General features: G+C 47.3%; 1 gene segment (V, D, J or C); it reads right to left on the bottom strand.

Moving 5' to 3' along the window:
• The window catches only part of LOC140588286 (immunoglobulin kappa light chain-like), a 45,660-nt gene that overhangs the window by 32,578 nt on the left and 1,638 nt on the right, over positions 1-11,444 (bottom strand).

Genomic DNA, 11,444 nt, shown 5'->3' with positions numbered 1-11,444 from the left:
TCTCCCACCCAGCTTTTCTACCGCTCGTCAGTAGCGGTAGACGAGCTACCTAGGGTTCACCTAGGGTTCATTTTATTGAGACTGTGTCTGTTCCCCGCGTTTTTAATCATGGAAGCCGATTCCACCGTAGTGTGTGCCATAATAACTTAATAAAAATTACAATGAATCCGTTACTAGAAAACAGCTGTGATGCAGGGCTTAAACTTAAACTTGGACTTATGAATGTAAGATCACTGGCTCCTAAGGCACTATTAATAAATGAAATAATTACTGATTTTAGTCTTGGTGCCATATGCCTCACGGAGACCTGGCTTAAACCAAATGAATTCATGGCACTGAATGAATCTACTCCAGCTGAATACAGTTACAAGCATAACCCTCGACCAAATCGCAAAGGTGGTGGTGTTGCTGCAATTTTTCAATCCAGCCTAGGAGTGACTGAGAAATGTGGTCTTAGTTTCAGCACATTTGAAACTCTTGTTCTTAGTCTTGCTGGCTCATCTCTTTCTTGCTCTTCACCCCAAATCACCATTGTTATTGTTTATAGACCACCTGGGCCGTACAGTAATTTTCTTAAGGAGTTCGCTGATTTTTTAACTAACCTTGTGGTCAGTACTGACAAAGCTGTTATTGTGGGTGATTTTAACATTCATATGGAGAAAGATAGTGATCCTTTAAAAATAGCGTTTACAGCTATTCTTGACTCTCTAGGTGTATGTCAGAATGTAGTCGGGCCTACTCATGCCTGTAACCATACCCTTGATTTGATTATTAGTCATGGCATCTTGGTGGAACATGTATCTATTATGCCTCAGAGTCCCCTTCTCTCTGATCATTACTTGTTAACGTTTGAAATCCAGTATAGCCTCCCGTTGACCGCAGCTCCAAAGTACAGAATCAGACGTTCCATTGCCTCACTAACTACAACAACATTTATGAAACAACTTCCACAGTCCTTCAGCCTTACATCTGAAGTATCGTGTATAAATGAACTTGAACAGGCGACTGCAAACATGGATAAATCCCTTCGTAGCACACTAGATCTTGTAGCTCCACTTAAGAAAATAAACCATAGAGATAAGAAACCTGCCCCCTGGTACTCTGATCATACACGTGAACTCAAACAGGCATCACGCAAGCTAGAGCGCAAATGGCGCTCAACTAAACTAGAAGTTTTCAAATCTGCATGGAAAGAGAGCCTGTCTAAATACAGACAAGCACTAGTGACTGCTAGGTCTGTGTATCTCTCCAGATTAATAGACGGGAACAAAAACAATTCAAAATTCCTATTTGAATCCGTGGCTAGGTTAACACAGAATTCTCCATTAAACTCGCAAGTCCCACAATCTCTTAAGAGTAATGACTTTATTACATTCTTTAATGGTAAAATAACTAAGATTAGACAGACCATCCAGTGCACATCCTTAGCTACCTATGACTGCCAGACTCCTGCTAGTCTTATGCCTATCAATAATGAGACTTTTGAATCTTTCATTCCTATAAAACACCCAGAACTCCTGAGCTTAATTTCCTCCTGTAAATCCTCTACAAGCCTCATAGACCCAATTCCTACAAAATTTTTCAAGGAAATCGCACCACAGATTAGCAATACCCTGTTAAATGTGTTAAACTCTTCTCTTAAGCTTGGATATGTTCCTAAACCTTTTAAATTGGCTGTTATTAGACCCGTTCTAAAGAAACCAAATCTTGACCCTAGTGTTTTAGGAAACTATAGACCAATCTCAAATCTTCCTTTCATTTCAAAGATCATGGAAAAGGTTGTAGTTCGTCAGTTGTATACTTTCCTACAAAAAAATAATACTAATGAATTATATCAGTCTGGCTTTAGACCAAACCATAGCACAGAAACTGCTCTAGTCAAAGTAATGAATGATTTACTTATGGCTTCTGACCGTGGCTTGATATCGCTGTTGGTATTACTAGATTTAACTGCAGCATTTGATACTGTGGACCATAATATCCTCTTGGACCGGTTAGAAGGTGTAGTTGGCATTACAGGGACAGCACTCTCTTGGTTCCGCTCATATTTAACTGATCGCTATCAGTATGCACATGTGAACAACGAATCATCCAAGGCCACCAAAGTCACATACGGTGTCCCACAGGGATCAGTACTGGGCCCACTACTGTTTACACTATACATGCTACCGCTTGGTAACATTATTAGAAAACATGGTGTTGGGTTTCATTGTTATGCAGATGATACACAGTTATATATATCTGTTAACCCTGATGATACATCACTCCTATCTCGGTTAGAAGATTGTCTGTTAGATATTCGGTGCTGGATGGCAAAAAATTTTCTAATGTTAAACACAGAAAAAACAGAAGTACTGGTGATTGGTCCCAAGGCTGCAAGAAATAAGTTTCACCACCTCAGCATTAGTGGCCTTCCTACACAACCTAACACAGTGGTTAGAAATCTTGGTCTTCTAGTAGATTCAGATCTATGTTTTGATGCTCACATAAGAAGTATAACTAGAACTGCGTTTTATCATCTACGAAACATAGCCAAGCTTCGTAAGATGCTCTCACTTCGTGATGCAGAAAAATTAATACATGCCTTCGTAACTACCAGACTAGACTACTGTAATGCCCTCCTTTCTGGTTGCCCGTCTGGTTCCTTAAATAAACTTCAGCTGGTACAAAATGCAGCAGCCAGGGTTCTCACAAACACTAAAAAATTTGATCACATCACACCAGTCTTATCCTCCCTTCATTGGTTACCAGTTAAGTCTCGGATTGACTATAAAATACTGCTGTTAACCTATAAAGCACTGAATGGCCTTGCACCAGACTACCTTAATAATCTGCTGACCACATACAATCCCCCACGCTTGCTTCGATCTCAAGGTGCGGGATATCTGTTAGTACCTAGGGTAGAAAGATCTACGGCAGGCTGCAGAGCTTTCTCCTATAGAGCTCCTCAGCTGTGGAACGGTCTTCCACCGGATGTGCGGGTTTCAGGCTCACTTTCAATGTTCAAGTCTAGAATAAAAACACACCTTTTTAGTTTAGCTTATAGGGACACTAGTTCTAGCTAGCTTCTCACTCCCAGTTAAACCTATAGTGTGAGGTGTAGAGCTGGGTGGGGATCGGTGCCATTGGCTTTGGATAAACTGAATTGACAGTGCTGTCACTCTAGCTTCACAATTGCTTGTGGGATTGGAGTGCTGACATTTCAGGGACTCCCCATGCCTGCATTCCCACCTGCCTCTCCCTCCTACTTATGCTGCCATAGCCATATCTGCCGGAGCATTGCACTTCATATTGCACTCATCTAACTTTTAGCACTGCCTATAGTCTCCCTTACTTTGACTAATTGCATTTATTTCCACCACCTTCTCCTGGGTGGTGCTACCTGGAGCCTTCAATCTATCAAGATGTCCAGCACACCCTGCAACATGTGACGTCGCCACTGCCAATGACGACCGTGCATCCAGCTCGCCGTTCTGCCAGTGTCATCTTCCTTGTACGACCCGCTCCCTGCCTTCTGGCTGCCTGGCGATTGGAGGAAGTGTTGGCACCGGCTTGTCATCTCCCCCCTACTCTGCGTTTGTGTTTCAGACTACACTGTATTTGACTCTCCCTGCCGGCCCCTGGAGGATGGGCTCCCCCTTTGAGTCTGGTCCCTCCCAAGGTTTCTTCCTTCTAGGGAGTTTTTCCTTGCCACTGTCGCCTATGGCTTACTCACTGGGGGCTTTGGGTGGGGATGCTGTAAAGCGCTTTGGGACAATGTAATGTTGTGATAATGCGCTATACAAAAATAAATTTGTTGTTGTTGTTGTTGTTGTCAGCAAATAGTGGGGTTGCCACACCAAGGACAATGCGGGGGTCCCGTACCCTCCGCTCCTTAAGGTTCTATTTCTCTGCGCACGATACCTGGACACAATGCATACACAATACATAGACAACACAATATACTGTATAAACACAGTGCGTGCAACCTCTCCTCCGTCTTTATTTACCGACGGGCCCCTGGACACTTCAAACTGCTCAATTTGACATATCCAATGTGCAGATTTTGATGTAACAGGCTCTGCTCACCTCTTCTAGTCGGCGCCTCGCAGTTCTCTGTGTCCAAGTAGGCCAAGTCAACCCTTAGCCGAATCTTGCGAATCTCCTGGGGATCCCGGACGAGCCCCCAAATTGTTGGAGCACGGCGTCTCCACCGGGTCCGTGGATGAGAAGAGATTCACAGCTGACACGGGGAGAAGTTGCAAATCACCGGTTTATTGTCTGACAGATTGCAATCCGGGAGCGGCCGTCTGACATACATTCAGCATGTACAGGAGGAGGCTCTGCCATATGTATCAGCTGTATCCCTTTCAAGCCCTTTGGGCATCCCCCCCCCTCTTTCTCGGTACCTTCCGTGTACATGACAACCACATGTGTGACTCCAGCCAGCTCGTAGTTGTCCTTCTGGAAGGCTAAAAGATAAGTAGGGGCCGCTGATATTCTCTGTCGCCCCCCTATCTGTTCCGATTAGGTAGCCTTGCCTTGCCGGCGCGCAAGTCAGTTCTCGTTTTTATTAGTTACAGCCTTATAGAATCATTCCCTTTATTTTATTAATTATTCCCTCATTACCCACCAACATTGCTGGCACAGGGAGAGTATAGGGGGAGAGAGCTCGTGGAATAGGGAGTGAGCAGAATAAAACTCCGAAAAACTCCAGCATGAATCCAGTGAGAATCCAACGTAAATTATAAACAGCACGAAACTAAGCAGAAGACGAAGTGAACAGGAACAAAACAAAAACAAAAAGACGCCGGTGAGAAGCGGTAGCTACGCTGTGTACTGTGAACCGGAACCGGTGTTATGCCGAAAAAGGCATCCCTGCCGTAGAATGCGTGCCTGTCACTAAATGACCGATTGGTCGCTGATCTGAAACGAGTTGAGCTACTTTGTCGAGTTACGCTACCGTAGTGCTAATTGAAAGCCCTAACCCTAACCCTAACCCCCAAAAAACCCGTAAAACCCTAACCCTAAACACCAAAACACCCCTAAAGCCCTAAAACCCTAAGCCCCAAAAACCCCCCTAAAAGCTCACCTTATCAGAACACCGGCATGCATTCTATGGCAGGGATGGTGTGCGGCAGAATATTCATGTAAAAATAGTATGTAAAAGCAAAAATTTGAAGTTTTTATAGATTTGAAAGATAAATTATCTGAACCAAAAACACTTAGTTGGCTTTGGTTGATTTTCTTCAAAACTTAAAATTTTCAAATGGAATCGAAACTTAAAAATCTGATGCAGTAAATTGCCTTGAAATTTTAAGTTGTCTTAACTTTTTCTTTTTTCAGTGTATAAATAATAAGCTATTTTATGTAAAAATTGTAATATTTTTAAAGTGTTTTTAACTATGTTACACTTAGAGAAAAGTGAAGCTTTGGTTTAACTTTCCCCTCAGCACCTGCAGTGAGTCCCAGCTGCAGCAGTGCAGTCACTGTGCAGTCTGACTGAGGGAGGTTTTTGTACGGCTCTGTATCGCTGTGTGAACACTGGTTGACTATTGGGGTAGTGGAAACTCTGACAGTAATAATCTCCTGCATCTTCAGCCTGGACTCCACTGATGGTCAGAGTGAAGTCAGTACTAGATCCACTGCCAGTGAACCTAGAAGAAGTCCCTGAGATAAGGGTACTTGCATAATAGATCAAGAGTTTAGGAGTTTCTCCAGGTTTCTGTAGATACCAGGCTAAACGATTATTGCTATACACAGCTGAATTGACTTTACAGCTCATAGTGACAGTCTGTCCATGGAGAACAGCCTTTACTGCAGGAGTCTGAGTCAAAATGAACTGACCACTGGATTCTGCAAGTAAGATCAAAATGTAAACATGTTAGTAAAAATAAAAAGATAAGTAATAACAGGTCAAATTTTTTATTTTTAATTTTGTAAATAAATCCATATGCAAACCCAAATTATTTATACCAAAAGAATATCAGTGGTTGTCCTTAGTGAGAACACAATGAAATGAATATCTATATTAAGTTTGCATATAATTGTTGAATCTCTATATGTATAATGACCATTATTTGCCAATAAAAAAGTACAGAATATTACCTTGAGAGAAAAAGGCAAAGACCACAATGAAGATGCTGATAGATGCCATAGCTGTGTTGGTGTCTGTCGCTGTGAAGTACAGACAGCTGTCAGTCATGAAGTGTTATGAACAGGATTATAAGCACCATCAAGGCACTGAAGCATGTGCTGCTTATGCAAAGTGTCTCCTCTATGCAAATTACCATCCTGGGCCATCAGACCCATAGAGTGAAGGTTAATGGGCCACGCTGGTCCCAGTCTGATGCATATATATGCAGTTAATAAACCTAGAGATATTGAACTGGTGATACTGACTAAAGAAAACAATGAAAAGAGGTGAGATCTATCTGCAACCATATATGTCACCCGAATGATAGATTTCTGCAGCTTTTAGCATGCATGTCCTCACAAAAGTTAGTGCTTTAAATACCTGAACAGTAGACTGGACTGGGCAGACACACAGCGGCTCTGTACAAGAAATGCAACAGCAGACTCTACTTTGTTGACCCTACTCTGAGGAAGCTCTGATCTTTTGGTGTGTAGCAAGCTGCTGAGTATGTTTTATCAGTCCAGAGGGACCAGCTTGTTTTTCTACTTTCTGGGGGGAAATGTCAGGATCAGGCCCTGTCCTACCCCTTCGGTATGTCTGTTCCCTGTTTAGCCAGCAGGTGTCGCTGGCCATCCTGTGTCCTTAGCTCCTAGTGTTTCTACCTGGAAGCCGATTGCCTGTGCATCTCCAGCCAACACTTCTACAACTTTCCAATATTCACAGCTAATTATCTGTGCCTTTCTGCAACATTTATGGCCACTGAGCTAGACCATTGTCCAATATTGCCCATCTCTGCCAATCGCTTCTGAGAATCTCCGTCTTTCTACAAAACAATTTACAGCGAATGAGCTTTGCCTTTGTCCAAGATTTCCCATCTTGACGAATCATTGCTGAGAATCCACATCTTAAGACTAAAGGTTTTATGTGTTGCTTGCAGTTTTTATAATATTGGTGATCAGGGCAGTAGCCAGCTATGAGGTCACTGAGGTCCGGAAGTCAAGTTTTTAATTGCAAAAAATAAAATTTGAAGTCAAATATGTCATGCCCCGCTCGTCTGATCCCCGTGTGCCATGCCCCCCTCCCTCACTGCCCCATGTGCAGGCGAGTCGAGCCGTAAATACAGGCAAACGGGGTTTATTAGCAGGGAAACAGAGGTACACGGCAACGGACATCATTGACAGACCTAGGGAAACAGACTTGGACTAAATACACAAGACAAGCAGAGAATAACAGGCAACAGGCGATACCAATCAGGAATAACCACGAGGTAACGAGGGGGGCGTGGCACACAGGAGGATCGGACGAGCAGGTCATTACAACGGCCGTGTAGGTGATTTGCGGTCATGTAATGCATTCTTATTACTACCTAATTGGGATCGGATGTTACTCAGTGGTTACGTATATGTTTATTTGTCTTTAATTTTCTCTTATTTAATTAGTTTTGCAGTTAGCCATTTAGGCTATAGTTTTCGTCTTTAGGTTTCTAATAGGCTAATTTAATTTTGACCCTTAGTTTTTTAAATCATCTCTTGTTCTCTTTATTAGACAGTCTCAGGAGTGGGTCAGGCTTATGTGTCACTGCATGTTTGTCGTGCATAACTGTGTACATAAATAAAATCATCAATCAAGAAAACCTGAGATACGTGTCACGGTTCGCGGGTGAGCGAGTAGGGAAGCAGGCGAGCAAGCCAGGACTTCAGGTAAAGCTGGGTTTAATGCACAAGACACGGACATCGACGGACAATACAATGACAAGTCTGGGGAAGACTGACTCAGACGAGGACTAAATACAAAAGACAAGCTAGACTTAATAGGACACAGGTGATCACAATAGGGCTGAACACGAGGTAACGAGGTGGGCGTGGCACACATCAGGAGCGGACGGAGCGGGGCGTGACATAACCCCCCCCCAAAGGCGCGCACACCGGGCGCGCCCGAGAGGAGGCGACGGACGAGACGGAACAGGACCTGGAAGACAAAAGCAAAAACATCAAGGAGACACCGGAAACAGGACAGAGACACAGAACAGAAACAAGGACCAACAGAAAGACAGGACCTGACAAAGAACAGGAAACGCAGACAGGCAGACAGAGAAAGGAGACACAGAGGGGACAGAAAACGGAGGAACCACAGGGCGAGGAGTGAACACAGGAGACAGAAAGGGAAAGGGAGGAGGAGCAAGGGGAGCACGAGGGAGCCCAGGCGGGCGACAGGCAGCGGCCGGAGGGGCCGCAGGGGAGAGGGAGGAGGGAGCAGGAGGGGACCACCCAGGGGCCAAGGGAACGGGACGAGAGAGTGACGGAGGGGACACGGAGGGAACACCTAGGAAGGCAGGCAGGAGGGGGAAGCCGCGGCAGGCGGAGGCGCAGCCGGAGCCGGCGAAGGCGCCGTCCGACGCCCAGCCGGAGCAGGGGGGCCCGGAGGCGACCGACAAGGACCCGGAGGCGGGACCGAGGACCGGCACCGAGGATCCAGGGGGGGACCCGGAGGGGACCGCCGACCCCGAGCCGGAGGACCCGCAGGCAGCCACCGAGCCACAGCCAGGGGCTGAACGGGCGAGCCAGGGGGCAGGGCGGGTGGGACCCGGGCCCTACGCCTATGTCCCCGTCCCTTGCTGGAGACGGAGAGGCGGGGTCCTGGGGGGCGTCGGCCTTGCCGGGGTACTGGCGAGGGTGTCAGGGCCTCAGGCAGGGCCGCGGGCAGGACAGGAGATGCGGCCTCAGGCGGGGCCGCGGGCGTGTGGCCAGCAGGAGGCGCCTTAGACAGAACGGAGGCAGCAGCAGGCGTGCGACCAGCAGGGGCCGCCTGGGTAGGCGCCTCAGGCGTACGGTCAGCAGGGGGCGCCTCGGCGGGCGCCACCAGCACGCGGCCAGCAGGGGGCGCCTCGGCGGGCGCGGCCTCCACGCAGCCGGCAGGGGGCGCCGCGGCGGTTAGTGCAGCAGGCAGAGCGGGGCCAGCCACAGGGACTGCAGGCAAACCAGGCAGGACAGGCGGGTCAAGCAGGACAGGCGGGACCGCTGGCAAAGCGGCAGTAGCTGCAGCAAGCGGTGCCGCGGGCAGAGCGGCAGAAGCTGCAGCAGGCAGGAAAGGCAGTGCCGCTGACAAAGCGGCGGAAGCTGCAGCAGGCGGTGCCGCAGGCAGAGCGGCGGCTGCAGCAGGCGGTGCTGCAGGCAGATCGGCGGCGGCAGCAGGCAGCGCAGCCGCGGGCAGATCGGCGGCGGCAGCAGGCAGCGCAGCCGCGGGCAGATCGGCGGCGGCAGCAGGCAGCGCAGCCGGCAGGTCCGGATCGAACTGGTCCGGTGCAGGAAGGAGGGGTGCTGAGCGCGTATGCGCCCTCCCTTTCCGCGCTTTAGGGACCCGGGGACTGGCGTCTCTGACAGCGCTGATCCATCTCCCGGGACAGCGCTCTGGCCAGGCATCCCCAGTCTCCAAAGGAGGCAGGTCCTCCGCGTCTTGGGGCTCACCTATCACCCAGGCGTCCTCCAAGGCGGGGAGAAGGGAGCACGCTCCCAAGAAGAGAGTCGGGGCGGCTTCTTCCGCCTTTCCCCTTCGCCTCTTCTTTCTCCGTCCGGAACCGGTAGGCGGCAGCGGGGTCGCATCAGCGGGTGGCGAGCTGTACACCAGCCCGCTGTCATGTTCTACCTGCCTCTGCATGGCTGCAGCCGCTACCTCCCGAAGTTGCTGGAGGTTTTCGCGCACCACGCTCGCTTGGTGCGCGTCGCCGGGTAAAGACATCCCCTCCAGGATATCCCGGCTTCGGTGAGCTAACCGGCGAGCCGCGGGATCCTCCTGGATCTCGGGCTGGGTCAGCCAGTATAGGACCTCTTCTACCAAGCCGAGGTACTCCTCCTCGGCTAGGGGGGATCCTTTCTTGTAGAGACTTGTCATTCTGTCACGGTTCGCGGGTGAGCGAGTAGGGAAGCAGGCGAGCAAGCCAGGACTTCAGGTAAAGCTGGGTTTAATGCACAAGACACGGACATCGACGGACAATACAATGACAAGTCTGGGGAAGACTGACTCAGACGAGGACTAAATACAAAAGACAAGCTAGACTTAATAGGACACAGGTGATCACAATAGGGCTGAACACGAGGTAACGAGGTGGGCGTGGCACACATCAGGAGCGGACGGAGCGGGGCGTGACAATACGGGGGAAAAAGATCATTCTTCTGATTCTTCGACTGAGCAATGTTTGTCTTTTCCTTATCTTAATTTCATTCATGTTGTTTTCATTTTTTAATTATCAAATTTAATTTAATTTATGATTTTATTGGTAACATGCATTTTCTCTTAATTTATGCTTTTTCTGTAAAGCACTTTGACTGACTATGTATGAAAATGTGTAATATGAATTAGCTTTCCTTGCCTAATAGATAGATAATAGTTCATATCTCTGTTCTTTATGTGTGCCTCACATTAAATAACGAAGCAGAACAATGCAGCACAGGGGACAGACAGCTGTTTGAGGCACAATAAGCATGCTGCTGTGGATTTCATATTAAGGTGTCAGCAACTTCAGCAAACGAGTGATATGATGTATCACATACAGTATGTGTGTATGTGTGTATGTGTGTTTATGTACATGTTTTTGGACCCAATTTCCCCACATTGTGATAAAAACCATTTTACCGTAACGTCAAATTTATAAAAATCTGTGAATGTAATCAAAACAACTCAAAATGCCAGAAGTCTCATATTTTGTTTGGTTACTTACGGTAATGGTTAGGGCTGGGTAAGGGTTAAGGTCGTCATAGTTCGCAATAGCATGTTTCCCATAGAAATGAATGAGTGGTCCCCACAAAGATATGATTACCGATCTATGTGTGTGTGTGTGTGTGTGTGTGTGTGTACCTTTTATCTGTGACTAGTAATAAATATTATGAGTGTATCAGCAGGGAATCAGGTGATGTTGCGTCATGTCAGTCTTTTTGTTTCAAGCAGGGATTCTTAACCTGGGGGCCAAGGATAGATTACAGGGGGTCTGTGAACTTGGATGGGAAAATTGTATCTTAATCTCCAGTGACCTCTAGCAATAAAGTGTTAAAAACAATATTCTGATAAGAGGCCCACAGGCCAGACGCACAGAGGGGTTCATGATACAAAAAGGTCAGGAATTCCTGGTCTAATGAGATGGAGATGAGACACATCAACATAAACACACTGAGGTTTACTTACTTGATGGTTCATAAAGGTAATATTAGTAATAATAACCTGGGGGACCAGGATCAGTGTAATATAACAGAAAACTGTGAGTGTGTATGTCAGACACAGGGAGGGTGTGGATAGTTCAGGGGAGGGATGAGGTCAGGGAACAAGCCCATCTGTACAC

The sequence above is a fragment of the Paramormyrops kingsleyae genome, chromosome 3 (genome assembly GCF_048594095.1).
Source record: "Paramormyrops kingsleyae isolate MSU_618 chromosome 3, PKINGS_0.4, whole genome shotgun sequence".
Classification (NCBI taxonomy): domain Eukaryota; kingdom Metazoa; phylum Chordata; class Actinopteri; order Osteoglossiformes; family Mormyridae; genus Paramormyrops; species Paramormyrops kingsleyae.
Note: the sequence above shows the minus strand (reverse complement) of the source record. Positions and strands in the feature narration are given on the sequence as shown.